We start from the raw sequence: 21,170 nt of genomic DNA on the forward strand, positions 1-21,170 counted from the left end.
TGTGTGTGTGTGTGTGTGTGTGTGTGAATATTCCCCTCCTACTATGGTACTACTACCCTATATTTGTGTATTCCTCCTTTCTCTATTCTACTCTTACTTTCATTTGACTGGGGCGGATAGTTCAACAACCTTCATTTCTATGATTGTTGTAAATTTGTCAATTTATCCTTCTCCTAAATACTTATAGATATTGTTTTACACGAAATAATCACAAAGTTCAATCTATAGACTCTCACTCAGAATATAGATTCTAAAATTATTAAAGTAAAGCTATTCTATAATTAAGGTCTGTACGTCCGTTGTTTTAGGCATGTTAGAATTGTCAATTTCAATCTTTACTGTTGATTCCTAGTACAATATAACTAATTGCCCCATGTTCATTACTTTAGCTTTCTATTGTGAATACTTTCCCTGTATCTTTATCTTGTATTGATAATCCACCTACTACAATTTACTTAATATAGCTTAAAACCTGTGCTGTTTGTCTGGGATTGGATAATGATTCATTTAATTTATTTTGCTTACATTTCGATTAGGCTATATGGTCAAAAAACTGCTTTTTTTTCTTTGTCAAAATGTCGGTTGTCTCTCAGAGGCTAGATCTGTGTGCTTATGTTTGTTTGTGTGTCATTGTGTGTGTTACAGAGAATAGAATAGTTTCTCGGTTAGATACAGCAACACACAAACACCACTAAACACACACGCACACACACACACAACACTATGTTGCAAAAAGGAGGAAAGGTTGTACAGGGGAGGCAATGAGGTGAAAGGCCCCGGAAGGGAAACGATGTACCTTCTCCGTCGACGGAGCAAAATACTATTTTTACCCCAAATAAATGTAGGTATTGTCAATAAATTTTATAATACTTGAATCTTTTTAGTTTTTATTTCCTATATGAATAACAATTATGCTGTTGTACACAGGAGTATATCCGAAAGAATTATACTAAAAATGAACAGCAAATATTTTTGATCCACCAAAATACGATGGATGTGTGGAGAGTGATTTTAAGTTGATATTCGTCTTCTCTTTTACTAGAACTTTGACGAGAATAGAGTTTGTAGTTTGTACAGGACAAACAGGGGTGCCTGAGTGGATCTTACACTGATACAATGAATATAAAACACATGGATATTATGACGGGATTTTTTGTCATCAATTTAGGTTGCTACTTAAGTCCTCATTTATTGATCAGTACTTTCCTTCATAAGAAGGGAGGGGATGGGGTAAAATGAATGGATGGGGGTAATGTCAAATTAGCCAACTGGAAGGCCTTTTTATTAGAGTAGGCAAAACATCCAAGCAATTATAAATATACAGGGTGTTTTTTTTTAATGGAACAAAAGTATAGCTTAATATAACCCACTTGCCATTGACAGAAATTAATAATCTATATCTTAATTTCTAATATGTATCATATTCATGCTATTTGTAGTATAGAAGATATGTTGGAAAATGTGAGAAAGGTCGAAAAGTTTTAAGTAAGTTGGGACATTTTACCATGTAGCTCCTAAACTATACATAGCACAGGAATAGTTCATAAACACCCAAAAACTAGAGTTTATGACGATATGCATAACATTTTTCTAATATTAACACAAGCTGCGCAATTTGAATTTTTAAAATGTATGCATTTTTGCACACTCTTTAAATTGGTCATTAGGTAATTTCATAATGTAACCAAATGAAGAAAATCAAAGGTCGCGGTACAAATACCTGTTCTATGCATAGATATAAGCTTATATATGCAATTTTAGCTTTCTAGAAGCATTCTTAGTGGTAGAAGGTGATTTTGCATTTTTTTTGCCAATACGCGAATTATCTAAAACATCGAGGTTCTTGGTTACCCGTCTTTAAGCTGCCCTAAAGGCACTCTTATGTCATTATAGACTATAAGTTCAAATTGTAACTGCCTTTCATTCTTCTTGTCATTTCTAAAAAGCTAAAGAGCTTCCATCTAGCCCTTCTGTGAGTTGAGATCTGAAAAAAGTGGAACCGAGGCTCCATTGAAGGATTGAAACTATGTATAGAGAGCTTGAATAGTCCATCTTTCAACCTGCCTGCTGGCACAGGAGCTCTTAATCCCGCTACAGTTTGGCTAGAATGGTGTTTAAGGTGTTTGAGAAAGTTCTTATTGTCAGTAGGAGATAACATTAAAGGATGCCTAGTATAAAAAAGACTTTAGAATTCGCACCCTGAAGACATTTAACCAAAAAAATTCAATGTTTCACCTTCGCCTTCAAAATCCAAGTTTTGACTTTGCCAGGTCTGCCAGGGAAGCTAAAGTAGACCAATCTTTGATGTTAATGTGTCTATAGAGAGCTATTATTATCTTTCCAAGACAGTTAATTTAGACATAATTATTCATATAACAGTAAAGTATGATTTAGAAAGCGTAGCAACTCTATAAATGTTACCAGAATGTCCGTATATCCATTTTTATGTGATGTAAATATCCTTTTTATCTGATTTTTGGAATACTGATTCCTATTACAACAAGGTAAAATTATATAAGTAAAACATGTCTATAACCAAGTTCTAAAAATGTAAGTATGTCCTTAAACAGTATCCTGTATTTAAGCAGTTTTGCAACAATTTACTTACTATTTTTTTTCAACTTATATATTTGTATTCTGCTTATTCAATTCTGACACTCAACAAGTGTTAATGTTTGTTTGTCCTACCAGTTTGGAGCTTCGCTTTTATGGTTGTTGTAATCCTTGTTTGATGAAAATTTGCCATAATAGGCCATTTTTGGGTCTTTTGAATTGCTGTAAAATGCTTCAAAATTGAAATATCTTTAAAAATGTCTTAGTACATACTAACTGTCATATTCTATCTCTTACAGGGAGGTCATACCATGTCGCCAAGTCAAGTCATTAGAGGGTCAGTTTTAGTGGTCTTAGGTAAAATATCTGACCCAGCATATTACCCTGACAACAAAAACACCTTTGGAAGTGATTTGGACACCTAGAACTGATTCTATGGCCAATATACTAACCCAATTATTACCAAAATCCAAGAATCTTAAAATATTCTCAGTTCTCGACTTTAATGTCACCTTTGATGTCGTTTCAGAATATATGTTCAAATGATACCTCCTAGTAGAATCCAATGCCATTTTTAAAATGCTAAAGAACATTTTTCTAGCTCATCTGTGGCCAATTTTAGAGTTATTGTCTTAAAAACTAGGTTGAAAGGTCAATATTTTTCCGTTCTCTATATGATTTTAGAGTACAAAGGGATCCTTGGTTTTACTTTTTCAGATCTCAGCCCACAGATGGGCCAAAAAGACGTCCTTTTTCTTTATAGAAATGGCAAGGCAAATGAAAGGCAGTTATTGTTTAAACTTATAGTCTAAAATTACATAAGAGTGCCCTTAGGACAGCCTAAAGACCGGTAACCAATAACCTCAATGTTCAGGTTTAGAGATTCATACTTCGCGTATTTTCGAAAAATCTTGATTTCACCTTCTACCACTTAGAGTCAAGATAGAACCAAAAAAATTCATAGTATTGGTTATTTTTATGTATAGAACAGGTATTTGAACCGCGACCAAAAATTTTTTTTTGTGAAATTACCTATTGGTCATGATCCAAAAATCTTCCAAAAATAGGTACTTTGGAAAAACCGGTTTTTAAGGCATAATTTGTTGAAAATCAACAATTTTTTTTTCTTATACAAAACTCCCCAACCCAATGAAGAAATTAAGATATACATTATTAATTTCTGTCAATGGCAAGTGGGTTATATTAAGCAATACTTTTGTTCGATTAAAAAAAACACCCTGTATATGAAATACTGATACTATAAGTGGTTTTGAAAATAGTTAACCTAAATCAGCAAATAAGAGAATACTAAAGATACATTCATGACATATCATTGGTTGAAAAATTTTACAGATCTTAAAACACAAGGGCATATTTTTTTCATTTTCATTATGAGTCAGCTATAAATTGTCATGTACCTTAAGTTAAGCTTTTCTTAGGTAAATCAATTTGTGTAAAAATTTATTCACTAGTATAATGTAAAGCATTTGACAAAACTTATAAAAAGTTAGTTATGAATAGTAATTTCTTAGAATAAAGTTAGCTTTTAAAAATCATATCGTCAAAAGATGTCATCCTTATCTTTTATATAACAATAGATAAACAAAGGTTTTTGTCTGCAAAAAATACCTTTTCAAGTTTGATGAAAAATGGGGTCAGATAGACCATCTAGATATATTATGTCTATTTGTATACCATAAATTCTGATTTTTGTTTCTAAATTCTGAACAGTCATACTGGAAAGGTGTTGTTCCGCTGATTGATACAGAATTGCCAACCATGACACAGTAAGTCATATTTTTTATACAATTTTGCTAAACAACACTATAATTTTTACTTCTTTAACCAATTGAAATTTTAAAAAAATTCTTTCTTGTCCACCTTAAGAAATGATATTTTATAATAACAAACAAATAAAAAAATACTGAAATTTAAAAAATAACGAAGAATTACAAGCTATAATGAACAGTTTAAAAATCAAATTATCAAGCTAATCACCAGAAAAGAATCCAAACAAGAGAAATTTTTGCCAGTCTTAAACCAACCACGATCGAGTGAAGGTGAGATAGTGATTTTTATAATCAGTTTAAATATTACTATATGCATGAATTTTGGCAAATTACATATATGTTTTTAGAGAATTTGTTATAAAACTCTAAATTAATTCATTTTTTCTCTAAAGTCAAGCTTGATTAAAATAGGCACAAATCTACAGATTTTTTTCTCCCAGCCGTTAATATAAAGAAACAGGACCATTGAAATTAAGTGCAGTATGCTAAAAAAATCCATGTATTGTGATTTATTGACAATTCTGTCTAATTAGTGAATTTAATTTAGTTTGGACTCGCTGTAAGAGACCTAAGAATATTGAAACAAGAGGTAAAAATCTTATTTATATCTATTTACACTTATAAAGTAGCTACGCCCCTTAATTCACTCATAGAGTAGCTACCCCTTAATTCACTAATACAGTACCTACGTTCTTAATTCACTTATAGAGTAGCTACGGTATTAAACAAGCTGTAGAGTAGCTGTGCTATAAACCCCTTATAGAGTTACTACGATCCTTAAACGTCTAACAATAGGCTGCGCCCCTAAGGAAGCCTTGAAATAACCATATATTAATTTTTTTCTAATCTAGATTTGTTTGTAGAAGGCCGTTCCTTATTTAAACTATTTATAGAGTGGCTGCGCCCCCAAAGAAGGCCTAAAATAACTGAATATTAATTCTATTCTAATCTAGATTTATTTGTAGAAGGCCGTTCCTTATTTAAACTATTTATAGAGTGGCTGCGCCCCCAAAGAAGGCTTAAAATAACTGTATATTAATCTATTCTAATCTAGATTTGTTTGTAGAAGGCCGTTCCTTATTTAAACTATTTATAGAGTGGCTGCGCCCCCAAAGAAGGCTTAAAATAACTGTATTATTTTTTTTAAATATCTAGAATTGTCTGTAGAGAGCCGGACCTTGTTTTATTGAGTAGCTGCGCCCTAAGGAAGGACTTAAGAGGCCAAGCATTAATCTTCTTTTTTTATTAAGATATATCTATCTATATGAGAGGCGGACTAAACATCTATTGAGTAGCTGCGCCCTAAGGAAACCCTTAAGAGGCCAAGCATTAATCTTCTTTTTTTCATTAAGATATATCTATATGAGAGGCGGACTAAATATCTAAATATCTGTTGAGTAGCTGCGCTCTCAAATACAGGCCTATAAAGAAAAGTATCTAATGAAATTAATAGTTTTTTTTATGTATCTAGAAATTCGTTGATGATGCACTGTTGTATGGCTTAGGCGGACCTGTTCATCAGACTTCTGGGACAAGACAAGAAGCCTCATATTGGTCCACCCCAACAGAGCTGTCCCTGCAGTGTGCACTGTTTTACTCTACTTATTCTTAGGTAAGAAAAGGTAGCTATAGATACTGATAGAGTAAAGGGGAGCTTCCATGAATAGGGTTTCATCAATTTAGGTATCTAAATAAACCCGAAGCTATACCTATACCTAAGACAGCCAGTACCTAATTACCCATACAGGGATGTAATGAATAGATAACCCTAACCTAAATAAGAGGTTCCTAGATGGGTTTGTGTTAAAAAAAAACGTCCTAACTTACCTATACATTAAACTCTATAATTCGTTGATAACAACTACAGCTTATGTTACATTAGAGTAATCATTTGAAAGAGTAAACCTTACCCTAAAGGGTCAAGCCAATGAAAGGTATTTAAAGGATTAAACCAGCTTATTTAATTGTACCAATAAGCCTTCCAGATTTGTCCGGCTATTGGTTTCTCTGACTTATAATAGTTTATTGTTTCAGTATTCAACACAGTTGATGCAACCGTAGAGAGACACTGCTTACATGTAAATTAATTCATATCCAGAGTCCTACAAACAATTAATACCTATAATTTTAACCACCATTTTATCTACATGTCTTATTTATTTGTTACCTACATAATTATGTGCTATTATAAATAAATTGTCGTTTTTAATTTATTGTTAATTACTGGTGGAGAATATAAGATCCATATGTAGCTATGTAGCACTAAAAATCATCACTTATTTTATTTTGGTAATATAATTGTCTAAAAGCTTACACGGAACTTTGTAATGCTCTTCCAAAATATAAACTCAATTGGTTTAATAGATTAGTGAGATCTTTACATAAAATATTATAATTTTTTTGAGGTGAGAGTAATTCTTTAGGGATGATTTTTTTAATAGGGTGTTTTTATCCTTTCCCAAAATAGTTGTTAACCTTCCTTCAACCTATGAAAAGCTACATTGTAAAGGAGAACTTAATCGGTTCAGTGGTTAGTTTTAAACTTTGTTATATACAGACAGACACAAACGGATAGACATCCTGTTATTTTTATCCCTATAAAGATGATTGCATGTTTTGCACTGAAAATTATTGACTTGACAACTCTGTCTTTGACGTACTGTGTTTCTGTTCTCCGTGACTCTCTAACTATCCTTCTATCTCTATTCCCTCCGCTCTCTCTCTCTCTCTCTTTCTCTCTCTCTCTCTCTCTCTCTCTCTCTCTCTCTTCTCTCTCTCTCTTTTATATATTCCCCCTCTCCCTCGCTTACTCTTCTTTACTCTAGTAGAACATAATATATATAAACAGAGTACTATATATACTAAAGAATAGAAAAGTAAAGTAGTATTTAGTAATTCTGAGACTTTAAAAGCCAACAGAACCTCATTGAAAAAATTAGCAAAAAATTAAACTGTACACTAATTCAAATGTACTTTGTTATATAATAATAATAATATATTAGTTGTTATAATTGTTACAAATTAATAATTATTAGTTAAAAAATAAATAATTATAGAAATTTTTAGAAATTAGTGAATTGAATATTGTGATTTTGTTATAATAATTGTTTGTGTGAATATTATGATTTTTAGAATTTTAGAAAAATAAATTGAAGGTGAGAATTTCATGCATTTTATGTTTAAATCTTTTTTTTCTCAATGAGAGGGTTAATCTTAGCAGCTGGAATAAATAAAAAGTAGTATACCTACTTCTTGTAGGGTATAATAATAGTATATGCTAGTATATTTATCTACCTATGTTAATAGATAGATTTACCTAACCCTAGTTTGATCTCTCTTAATTTTATTATTTTTATATAGAAGTAACAGGATGTGAACATATGTGTGTACCGAAGGATCTCGCTAACCGCTTAACCAGTGTTGTGGATCCGGATCCGCAAGGATCCGCACTTTTTTGAGTAAAAGGATCCGGATCCGGATCCTGGGGTATAAATTTATGGAAAAATCTACCTAAATTTATATAAAATAGTCACTTACAAATTTTGAAAATCAGACATTCTCGTGATATGAGCCAATTCTTAAGGTTTAGGTTAGACTTGAAAATTAAAAGTATTTTTGACTTCGAGATTAAAGAATAAATATTTTTTTGAAAATTTGGTGATTTTATTTTTATTGTCAAGGATCCGGATCCGGATATGCACTGACCAAATTTGGAGGATCCGGATCCGCATACAATCAATGCGGATCCGCAACCTATATTGTTCTGATTTAAAGTGTAGCTTCTCATAGATCCTAGGAAGGTTTGTAACTCTTATTCGGGATGGGACCACAACCATCCCAAGAGAAATTTTTTCTTGTTCTGTTAAAAAACTGAAATTGAAATTACACTCATGTAGTTGTATTTTGTAGATAAAAAAAAAGATAAAGCTGTTGTAGACATTCTATACATCAACATTTTTTGTATTAATATTAGTTATTAAGTACTAAGAAAAATAAAAGATTCATATACAAAATTTAGGCCTATTTTCATGATTAAGAAAGTAGATTTTTATTTGAATAGCTAGCACTATTTTGTAAAATCTTATAAACGTTCCTAGGCTAACCTATATGTATGACTTTGGAAATCCTAACTCCAAGGCTAGCCTAAGAAATTTTTATGGGAATTGGCCTATTATTTATTAGTACTAAGTTTGTTGGGTTCCTAGGCATAGTTTGACGTTGCTCCTAACCTCTAGGGTTTACACCCAAAAAATTTGTAAATGTTCTAGAAACTAACATTTTTGGAGAAGAAAAAACTTTAATTAGGCTTGGTTAGATGTATCCAAAAAACATATGTTATAAGGGAGATGATCATTCTCCCCGTAAATTAGACTAAAACCTGCCCTGATTATATAATAATGACTGTAAAGTGATTCTAAAGCAAGTTTTATGCAGAATGAATTTATTTTTTTTCATCAAAAGATGTAAAGAATTAAAATAATAACGTAATTATATCAAAAATCAACAAAAAGGCGTTTATAGGTTATTTAAATTGTTTAAATGCGTAGTTTCTTCGTAATAAGTTGCTGTACATTTCATCATATTTTCAAGATTTAGGGGTTTATAAATTGGTCAAAAAACAATTGATAGATTCAGATTATTATAGGGGTTGTAAAAAAAACACCATACAGTTTTTTTACTCACTTCCTCCTACAGTAAATATTTTTCTTCTTCTCGGTGTTAAGCCGAGATTCGAACCTATCACCTCCCCGACGACGAGCGAGTGCGCTACGTGTTGATATCTCTGTTGATATCTGGTTAGGATATCTCTGTGTGTTTGATTGTTTGTACCGAAGAATCTCGCTAACTGCTGAACCGATATGGTTCTCTTTTACGAAGCTTCGTGTAGCTTTGTGGGAGGTTACCGTCCACCAACCTCCAAAAAGAAATCATATCATAGAAAATAAAGACCCCCCTCAAAAAAAAACTTTTACACTTTTCTTGCACTTAAATTAAAAATAGGGAGTGGACCGACTCCCCCCCCCCCTCTCCTGAATAACCCCTAGAGCCCTTTAGGGGCGTGTCCCCTAGGTTGAATTAGACTATATTTTTAAAAAATATTAAAGGCATAGTGTATACTTTTTATTGCTGCACTAATTATTCATACAAATTCTGGTTTCTAATATTGTATATTTAAATGAATTTACTTTTTCCTTTTTCTCCATATAGCACAAATCTTAACACTCCCCTGTTTTTTTTTGTGTTCTAAATTTTGATGCTTTTTTGCTATTATGAAATTCTATATCTATGTGAAGGGTGGGATGTGTTCACATAATAAAGACAAAAAATCTATTTATAACTTGAGATATATAGGGTTTACCCCACCATAATAGGTTTTTAAAAGCGAAGCTTTTCTATAATTAGGGTCGGTCCGTCCGTCCGTCCGTAACGGATAGCTTTTTTTTTGCTAATTTAGGCATGTTAGAATTGTCCTATTGATTTCAAACATTGCATGGTGATTCCTGTAGTAGTTAGGTACGATTTAGAAAGCGTAGCAACTCTACAATCATTACCAGAATGTCCTACGTCCATTTTAATCATGTTGATTTTTTTACTTTTTTAACAACAAATTTTTATGTGATCTAATAACCCGATTAATCTGATTTTTGGTATACTGATTCCTGGGACAACAAAGTACAATATTATAAGCGATGCAACTTTATAATCAAGTCCTAAAAATGTAAGTATGTCCATAAACATTATTCTGTATCAAGCAGTTTTTCAACAATTTTACTTACAATTTTGCTTCGACATTTATATTCTGATTATTCAGTACTGACACTATACAAGTGTTAGTGTCCGTTTGTCCTACCGTTTCAGTGCTTCGCTTTTATGGATGTTGTCATCCTTGTTAAAAATAGGGTTAGTTCTTTGGATATTTCTCTTTGTAGGGTTGAACTATCTGCCCACAAAATAGGCATAAACCTGTCCAGGACCTATAAGAACCTACAATTTGGGGAATCCCAAGACCTAAATATAAAAATAAATTAGCCTAAAACCTTCCCGGGACCCATGTGAAGCTTCCATAAACTGAAGTTCAGTAGTTATCGAAATCTTAAGCTACAGACAATAAACCTTACCACTTCATATATAGGATTTAAAATTTGTAAAACAAAGAGGGGGGGCCACCAATTATATTTTTTTTTAAACATCAATTATATGTCTTTAGGACCTTATAAAAGGCTCCTACCTTATTTTTCAAAATTGATATAATTTAGACAAAATTATAAAAATTCTGTTTAATGTTGGCAGTAAGGTTTGAGGCATTTCGTTTTTTTTTGTAGGTTTCATATTCAAACCCTTTAAACAAATTTAGATTTCTTAATAAATAAATCAATTCCCTATTGATTTATATTTGTTTTAAAGTTTTTGTTTAAGCATATTTTTTTCTTTTTAGTAAAAACACCTTTTCCAGATTGCACTGCAAAAACATGAAGTAAAAGCATTAAAAAGGAAGTGGCGTTGAAAGGGGAGGGGGACGTGGGGAGAGGAGGTGGTAGTTGCGTACATAAAATGTAGGTCAAACTACCCCTCCTCCACCCCTATTACTACATTATACTCCCCCCCCCCCCCCCGCGTAAATGCGGATTATCGGAGTTGGGGGGAATATATTTTTGTATATTTGCTTTTTCAAATAATTAATTATTTACACCTAAAAGTCTGTAAATTTGCCTAGATTGTCTAGTGATAAATACTATTTTATTTATATAATGCAAATCTACAAAATGAATATGAATTGTACACCCCCTGATTGACGGAGCTTTCTATGGGGTGGCTAATATCGGGATGAAAAATATGTGGAATTGTGTCACTAGGGGCAATGCTAAACTTGTCAATTTCTCCCAGAGGGGGAGGGGTGGAAATTCTATCTTTTACAATTATTTACGGGGGTTGAAACTGTTATCTTGGATCATGTTACTTGTCGATGCAGCGCTTATCACATGTTACTTGTAGATGCAGCAAACTCATACATGTTACTTGTAGATGCAGCAATATCCCCCCTACATTCCCTATAGAGATACTAATATGATTATAAATAGAAACAATTAAGATTAATTTTTTCGCTAAACATTTATTGGTTTTGAATATATGCAAAAATATTGTTAAATAATTACACATGATATTAAATACCTAGCAATCTGGTTGCACAAATTGTAAAATACATTATCATTATAGCGATCCCTCCACATGTATTCATCCAAATAACTTTGTAAGAAGGTTCTGTGACAACCTCTCATTACTTTGATATGAGTCTTTGAAGTTTTGAAGTTCTTTAGAAATGACTAAAAAGCTTATTTTCAATAAAAAATATAACTAACATTGTCTGCCTATCTCCTTTATTTATCTCCCTTCATCATGTTACTTGTAAGTGCAGCAAAGTTAAACATGTTACTTGTAAGTGCAGCGCTGCATCGACAAGTAACATGATCCGTTATCTTCTTAAAATGTTCATTGTTAGCTAGTAAAATTCAAATATTAGAAGTATCTTTAAAAAGCTGTTTTATCGATAATTTTAAAAGAATAACACATTCCAAGTAATAAAATAATTTCTAGAGGCAAAAATTGAAGAACAGCTTTATAGATTAATACTTATCAATAAGGGTTATTTAGGTTATAAATAGCTTAAAGCATTCCAATACAAAGCTAATATGAAAAATATTGAATAGTACCAGTTTAGATTATGCCTTGAAATAAAACCATCAAATCAAATACACTTACATTAAAAGAAAAAAATAGTTTTTAAAAAATTTAGATATAAAATTGACCCACCAAGAGTAGACATTGTTAATTGAAGAGGGTAGGAAACCCCTCTCGGAGCTTCAAAGTACAAACTAATTTTTTCACATGAGCTTAAAGAAAAGAAAGAGCTTACTCTCAAAATAATTAAGCATAAGACTATGTCAAAATCCGCAATTTTAAATAAAATTGTACAAGAGTTATTATACCAAAAAAGCTGACTTTTTATGTTTGAATAAAAAATTTAGATTCTAACGAAAAATTTCTGTTTTTCGACTTCTACGCACAATTATATAATTTAGTCAGGAATTTTCTCCCTCTTAAGGAGATTTCTTTCCCTTTCCTTGTTCTCCGAGTATTACTTTCCCTGCTCTCCCTCCCCCTCCCTCCACCCCTCTCTCTCCCTCTCTTCTGAAAGTAAGACAAGGTTGCTATATATTGATTTCTACAAAAATAAAAAGTTTCCCCCCAAATTTATTTTGTTTATAAATAATTACTTTGCTTTTACGTCGTAGAATTGCGCTTTTTTGTTTACTCTATTCCCTAGCCTAATCTTCTATAATACAAAGTAGAACGATGTCTGTCTGTCCGTCTGTCCGTCTGACCGTCTGTCCGTCCGTCTGTCTGTCTGTCCCTTAAGATCTCGGTAACCACTGAACCGATCGGATTCTACTCTTCAGGGTATCTACCTATTGGTCCTGTGGTGGTTTTAAGCTATTTTCTCGGGGGGTGGGACACCCCCAACCCCCCCAAAAACCAAAAAATCCCCCCCCCATTTTTTTTTTTTTTTTTTTTTTTTTTTTTGAAGGAGTTTCCATGGTCCTTTATGGTCTCTCGCAATAATTTTTTTTATCACCTCTTGGGCAAAGCCCCTAGAGGCTAGGGGCGAAGCCGCTAGTTAATGCTTATATAGGGGTGGAAAATAATAAATATACGTCTATATAAAAGAAAATTTTGTCAACTTCTTTTTGTATGCTATATATAATCACTAGCGGCTTCGCCCCTAGCCTCTAGGGGCTTTGCCCCAAGAGGTTTAATCAAACCATTTTTTTTTTTGGGGGGGGGGGTGTTTTTCATTTTTTTTTCGAGGGGGGGGGGTTGGGGGTGTCCCACCCCCCAAGAAAATAGCTTAAAACCATCACAGGACCAGTAGGTATAATCCCTGAAAAGTAGAGCCCAATCGGTTCAGATCTTAAGCTTCAGACGGACAGACAGACGGACAGACAGACATCGTTCTACTTTGTATTATAGATATCAACCTATTTATTAGATTTTTTTGGAATAACGATGCCTACAACAACAAGGTACAAAATTATAAGCGAGGCATCTCTATAATGAGATCCTGAAACTGAAAGTATGTCCTTTAACTGTACCCTGTTTTTACACGATGAAAAATGTCCACGATACACAAAATTTTTAAATAGGAAGACACATATACAAGTCATACATCCTATAGGGAAATGATTTTCTTATGTATTTAGCAAAAAAAAATTAAAAATTCATTGAAAAATGACCAAGATATTCAAAATTTCATATTGGCAGACCGACATATATCCTATTACTTCTACAGGAAAATTCCTTAAAAGACAGGTGATGGCGAGAGAAATCAGTTTTACTACGTATTATACCAATAAATGGATATAATATAAGTGGATATTATGATAGGGGAAATTTAGGTTGCCACTTAACCATAGAATAAGGAGGAATAGAAATGAAAACCTCAAATACAGGGTGTTTTTTTTAATGGAACAAAAGTATTGCTTTATATAACCCACTTGCCATTAAAAGAAATTAATAATCTATATCCTAAATTCTTCATTGGGTTGGGGAGTTTTGTATAAGAAAAAAATGTTTAGAGATTCTCAACAAATTATGCCTTAAAAACCGGTTTTTCCAAAGTACCTATTTTTGGAAGATTTTTGGATCATGACCAATTTAAAGAGTGTGCAAAAATGCGTACATTTTTAAAAATCAAATTGTACGGCTTGTGTTAATAGTAGAAAATTGTTACGCATACCGTTAGAATTGTCATAAACTCTAGTTTTTGGAAATACATGTATCGTATTCATGCTATTTGTAGTATAGAAGCTACGTTGGAAAATGTGAGAAAGGTTTAAAAGTTTTCAGTAAGTTTGGACATTTTACCACATAGCTCCTAACCTATACGCAGCACAGGAATACTTCTTAATCACCCAAATGACGAGTTTATGACGATTCTAACAATATGCATAACATTTTTCTACTATTAACACAAGCTGCACAATTTGAATTTTAAAAATGTACACATTTTTGCACACTCTTTAAATTGGTCATGATCCAAAAATCTTCCAAAAAAAGGTAGTTTGGAAAAACCGGTTTTTAAGGCATAATTTGTTGAAAATCACTAAATATTTTTTTCTTATACAAAACTCCCCAACCCAATGAATAAATTAAGATATAGATTATCAATTTCTGTCAATGGCAAGTGGGTTATATTAAGCAATACTTTTGTTCCATTAAAAAAAACACCCTGTATTTTAGGGAATATTGAAGAAAAGTTGCGCTTGCGCAATGAAAACATAATATGAAACTTGAATGGTACACATGTCAAGTTGGGACAAAACTGAAATAATATCTTTTTAATGAAAATATATCGAAAAGTATTAGATTTTTCCTCTAACTTTATGTCTCTACTGCATAGAAATTAAATTTATGTTTATCTAATATTGTTTACATTTCACCACTGTCAATGTACTTTATGATGCAACTTGCGTAATCACTCAATTACGAAATGCAAAAGTAACTTGCGTATAACTCAACAATTAATAAAATAATTTATGATAATAATTGAAATTAAAATACTTAAAAATATATAATTGGATATAAACATCTTTTACTCTCAGACCTTGAAAGAATTAAAAATCAGCTGCTAAGGATTTTTTGTAAACAAATTCATGCACAACCCTAATACAAATGCCGTGATCATTATTTCTTAACCAAATATTTTTAAAGTCATTTTTTTACTAAATTCATGTTGAAATGAATTTTTGTTTAAAGTTTTGCTAATACTATAAGGTTTTAATCCATTGTGAATAGGACAAATATGGCTGGACGATTGGCTGTATGGCTTTTAGTATACTATTAAAAAAGGCATTTATTTTTCATATCATTTCTCGATAATATCTGAAATCATATGATTTTACTACAAGCCTTGTAGCCATTTAGGGTATTCAAAAGTTCCAATTTTATTTCAGGCTAGCCAGGCAGAATCTTCTACCTGGATTCTATTCTATACTTTATCTTCTTTGCACTTAACTCCAGTCCTCATTTATTAGTCAGTACTCTCCTTCAGTAGGAGGGAAGTTTGATGGAGTAAAATGGGTGGGTGGGGGTTAGCCTGCTGGAAGGGCCATTTTATTAGAATAAGCGAAAATATGGTGCAACATCCAAGTAATTATATATCTATTAATTCAACCTTGTTTGGCTATAGATATCTAGTACAAAATAATCATGCATTTTTGCCCTTTTATTCTTATGCACGGGATAGAGAGGTGGATTCTTAAAAAAAACTTTTTAGCTTACTGCCTCACTATAATTAGTGAGGCTCGCTAAAAATTTTGTGAAAAATCCTACAAATCGCATTAGATATTTACAAAAATTAAACAAAATCTTATGCTAATAACCCTTTTATGATTTTATTTAATTTTTGTAGATTTTTTATGCGATTTTGGAGGATTTTTCACAACAGTTTTAGCGAGCCTCACTAATTTTAGAAAGGCAGTGAGCCAGAAAAATTTAAGAATCCACCTCAGGGGTAGGCGAAAGGAACATGAATTAACAGATTATCCGTTTTCCTAGCTGTCGTCTAAAGGCATAGATTGGTATTAGTTTTAGTTAACTAACAAATTTAAATGTAAGTATTCAGTCAGTCATTCCGTAACGTTATGGGGGGAAAGTCATTTTCTCGGATGTTAATGAAGATTGACATCTGAAATTTTCAGTGAAGATTCTTATAACATATGCTCATTTAGTCTATGCATAGTTTTGTCCGTCTGCCTTACGGTAAAGTCTCAAAAACCATTAAACTTTTTTAAGGGTTTCGTGATTTTCTACGAGTTTTTGCATATTATATCTCTTATGGTAACTGAACATCTACTCTATAACTCAAATTGTCCGTTTGTTCATTTCAGGATTTTTTGTGCCTCGCCACTTATGGATGTTGTCATCCTTGTAATTCTCTATTGTGTTATGAAAGATTATTTTATCTTGTGTTATTCTCTCCCTGTATACCTGGATTATTCTCTCCCCCGTATACCTGGATTATTCTCTCCCTGTATACCTGGATTATTCTCTCCCTGTATACCTGGATTATTCTCTCCCTGTATACCTGGATTATTCTCTCCCTGTATACCTGGATTATTCTCTCCCCCGTATACCTGGATTATTCTCTCCCTGTATACCTGGATTATTCTCTCCCCCGTATACCTGGATTATTCTCTCCCTGTATACCTGGATTATTCTCTCCCTGTATACCTGGATTATTCTCTCCCTGTATACCTGGATTATTCTCTCCCTGTATACCTGGATTATTCTCTCCCTGTATACCTGGATTATTCTCTCCCTGTATACCTGGATTATTCTCTCCCTGTATACCTGGATTATTCTCTCCCTGTATACCTGGATTATTCTCTCCCTGTATACCTGGATTATTTTCTCCCTGTATACCTGGATTATTCTCTCCCTGTATACCTGGATTATTCTCTCCCTGTATACCTGGATTATTCTCTCCCTGTATACCTGGATTATTCTCTCCCTGTATACCTGGATTATTCTCTCCCTGTATACCTGGATTATTCTCTCCCTGTATACCTGGATTATTCTCTCCCTGTATACCTGGATTATTCTCTCCCTGTATACCTGGATTATTCTCTCCCTGTATACCTGGATTATTTTCTCCCTGTATACCTGGATTATTCTCTCCCTGTATACCTGGATTATTCTCTCCCTGTATACCTGGATTATTCTCTCCCTGTATACCTGGATTATTCTCTCCCTGTATACCTGGATTATTCTCTCCCTGTATACCTGGATTATTCTCTCCCTGTATACCTGGATTATTCTCTCCCTGTATACCTGGATTATTCTCTCCCTGTATACCTGGATTATTCTCTCCCTGTATACCTGGATTATTCTCTCCCTGTATACCTGGATTATTCTCTCCCTGTATACCTGGATTATTCTCTCCCTGTATACCTGGATTATTCTCTCCCTGTATACCTGGATTATTCTCTCCCTGTATACCTGGATTATTCTCTCCCTGTATACCTGGATTATTCTCTCCCTGTATACCTGGATTATTCTCTCCCTGTATACCTGGATTATTCTCTCCCTGTATACCTGGATTATTCTCTCCCTGTATACCTGGATTATTCTCTCCCTGTATACCTGGATTATTCTCTCCCTGTATACCTGGATTATTCTCTCCCTGTATACCTGGATTATTCTCTCCCTGTATACCTGGATTATTCTCTCCCTGTATACCTGGATTATTCTCTCCCTGTATACCTGGATTATTCTCTCCCTGTATACCTGGATTATTCTCTCCCTGTATACCTGGATTATTCTCTCCCTGTATACCTGGATTATTCTCTCCCTGTATACCTGGATTATTCTCTCCCTGTATACCTGGATTATTCTCTCCCTGTATACCTGGATTATTCTCTCCCTGTATACCTGGATTATTCTCTCCCTGTATACCTGGATTATTCTCTCCCTGTAAACCTGGATTATTCTCTCCCTGTATACCTGGATTATTCTCTCCCTGTATACCTGGATTATTCTCTCCCTGTATACCTGGATTATTCTCTCCCTGTATACCTGGATTATTCTCTCCCTGTATACCTGGATTATTCTCTCCCTGTATACCTGGATTATTCTCTCCCTGTAAACCTGGATTATTCTCTCCCTGTATACCTGGATTGTTGTTGTTCTTGCAATTTTTATGTGTCCATGAATTTTGCAAATATTTGCAACTAACCAAAATTTAATATGACGTCATTATCTAATTTATTTATTAATTTAATTTCTATTCTAACTATCTAGGTATATTTATATCTATTTAATATTTGCTTGCAATTGGTTCATCTTTTTTCTCTTTATCAAAGTGATTTATCTAAATAGCATTTAATATTAAAAATATTGGATATAGAATAAATAAATATATTGCATCAATTTAAATTGCTAATATGGACCTCATTTATTAGTCAGTTCGTTCACCATGTAGGAGGAGAGAGATGGGTTAAATAGGGATTGGAGGTTAGTTTTTTAGCCATCTGGGTGTATCACTTTATTTCAGTAAATGAAAATTTAGTGCAATATCCAAGTAATTTTTTTTTCGATTTTACTAATTCAAATTCTTTCTATCTGTATATTTCTCTTAATCTATATCTATTTCTTTTAATTATTTTATTATCTACTAGCGGCTGCGCCCCTAGCACCTTTTGAATGGTAGAGAAAAGTAGAAAATTAGGTGAGGGGAGAAAGTCGCTCAAATATAATTCTGACGTCATAAAAATAAGGGATGAGGAGGGGAGGAGGTGAAAAGAGAACCCCTAAAAAAAGATGGACAAAACCCTTACTTTTTTATATAATTAAATTTTAAATTATCCATTTAGAATGTTTATGTGTATGTATAGTGTATATCTAATGTATACATCTATAAATTTATTTATGAAAAAGCATAATTCGACACTTGGCAAGATCATTTATTGTTCAATGCCCCAACCCTGACACCCTATGTATTAAGTCATAGAAACAACAAATGCAAAAATAAAAATGAAGGTCACTCAATGAAAAATAACAAGGATGACAACATCCATAAATACACAAAACAAATCTATACCATCCAAAGTAATTTAATTTTTCATCATTGTTAAAACTAAATGTATTTTTTCCTCTAACCTATTCTTATTCAAAAGTAACAGGATATTCATCTGTCTAGTGTGTCTATCTACACTAAAGAATCTCGTTAACCGCTGAACCGATATGGTTCTCTTTACAATGTAGCTACTCATAGGTCCTGGGAAGGTTTATAACTATTATTTTGCAATTGTTATTATGAAAGCAAGCAGTATTAATTTTAAATGATTATCAGAAAATTTAAGCAAAATATTGTGCTCATAATAGTTATTTATCGCATCGTTTTATATTCAGCTTTCTGCGGATATTAAAATGAAAAATTATAAGATTAAAACCAGTTTCGTTATCATCGAAAAATGTCTTTAATACAATACTATACATGATTTTCCAGTTTGGCTGAGAACCGGTCCTAATAATTGGTTTCGAAGCCTTACTGGAAAGCATTACAATTTTTAAAGACGGACCGAATTAATTAATTAATCGCTACTCTCCCTGAAAAATGCAATTTATAAGCTTCATGATATCAAATACACAGCTGTTTTACTTTACAAGGGAAGGGGGCCTTTAGTCATAATTAGTGATAATGTGACAGTATAATAGAAGACTAGCAAAGGCAGAATTTCTCATGTTATTCCAACACAAAACCTTTCCTATAGTAAACATATAAGCATGCTATTTTAGTGAAATGAACCAGGGATCTAAAGGGATAAGACAATGGCTGGTAATTTAATGTACATCTCCAATGATGATACACAAAATTACCCCTTCTGTAGGTTACAATCAGTGGTTGAAACGTTTGGACACTGAACTTAATGAACGAACCAATTAGCATCCAATAACAGTCCCAAAAGTTGTCAAGAAAACGAAGGAGAAAACGTTATTATAAAACTTTGTGGACTAATGAAATGAAAAGCCTAATGTCCCCTTCCTCCATGGAAATGATCATAAATAAAAATTCTACAAAAAATGAGTAACACTTTTCTCTTATTCATTCGAATCCGGTGGATAGGAACCGGTTCTCATCCATAAGAAAAAACTATATCTAGCATCGTATTATATCCAGCTTTCTACGAATATAAAAATGTACAATCATAAGATTAAAACCATTTTTTTAGCCGGTGCCTTCCCTCGGGGCTAAAAAAAATAGTTTTAATCTTATAATGTACATTCTATATCCGCGGAAAGCCGTTTATAATACGATGCGAGAAATAACTATTAAAATTAACAAGGACAATTTTTGTTTATTAGTTGCTTAACTTTTTTTATGAAATCAACATGGCATTTATTGTTTGGGAAGCCTACTATTGGTCCAAGGTATGTTTTGGGCTAATTTACTAGGGTATGTATGTGAACCCCCCTAAGAGGGATTTTCCATTCCCATATTTTAATTTTTAATTAAAATGAAATGTTGGGGGATAAAATAAATAAAAGCAAGTATAGTCCATCTAAATAATGTTGGACATACAATTATTTGATAATCAAAGAAAAGCTGTGCAAAAAAAATAAGATGTCAACATCAATAAGTAGCGAAGCTAAAAAGCTGCTTCATAGCATTACTTACTGAAATATGTCCCATAATGATAGGAATGTTGAAAGAAAAAATCAGGGGACTAGCTTTAATAGCAGCTGAGTACTTACCACATATCTTTAGGGAAACGAACGGACGTAAAAAGTGAATTTTAGGGTAGTTTCGCTACTAAAAAATAGGGAAAATATGATAAGGACTGACTAAGCTGTTGCTAATCGTCTAGATTTAGTTTTTGCATCATTTTTATAAATAGTCAAATTTATTTTTACCACTTGCGTTTCATTGAAAGTGTTTTAAATGGCTTATTTTTGCGTTTACCCTCAAAGAGCTTTGTTGAGCAAAAGTACCCCGCTTCCCAATCAAATTTTAAGATACAAATAAGGGGTTGGGAGGTTAGTTTTGAGTTTGTTCAATTCTTACTTCGATTAAGGTTAGGTTAGGGTACTGGGTAGCCCCGCAGGGTTAGGTCACCGCAGGGATAGGCCACGTAGGGTTAGGTCACCGCAGGGTTAGGGCACCGCAGGGATAGACCACGCAGGGTTAGGGCACCGCAGGGATAGACCACGCAGGGTTAGGGCACCGCAGCGATAGGCCACGTAGGGTTAGGGCACCGCAGCGATAGGCCA

At 33.1% G+C, this 21,170-nt stretch overlaps 1 protein-coding gene and 1 long non-coding RNA gene across 2 annotated transcripts in view; both read left to right on the plus strand.

Moving 5' to 3' along the window:
* The first annotated feature begins 4,460 nt into the window (after positions 1-4,460).
* LOC145305809 (uncharacterized) lies at positions 4,461-6,552 on the plus strand. Its single transcript, XR_013874712.1, has 4 exons — positions 4,461-4,613; positions 4,891-4,932; positions 5,815-5,955; positions 6,378-6,552. It is a non-coding gene; the product is annotated as an uncharacterized LOC145305809 (long non-coding RNA).
* Positions 6,553-7,166: 614 nt separating this feature from the next.
* The window catches only part of LOC145306694 (serine/threonine-protein kinase pim-3-like), a 49,438-nt gene continuing 35,434 nt past the window's right edge, over positions 7,167-21,170 (plus strand). The window contains exon 1 of the mRNA XM_080148997.1: positions 7,167-7,498. The gene's annotated coding sequence lies outside the window, so the exon portion shown is untranslated. The remainder of the gene's footprint in view (positions 7,499-21,170) is intronic.

The sequence above is a fragment of the Acartia tonsa genome, chromosome 14, assembly GCF_053477335.1.
Source record: "Acartia tonsa isolate MP-2025a chromosome 14, ASM5347733v1, whole genome shotgun sequence".
Lineage (NCBI taxonomy): Eukaryota > Metazoa > Arthropoda > Copepoda > Calanoida > Acartiidae > Acartia > Acartia tonsa.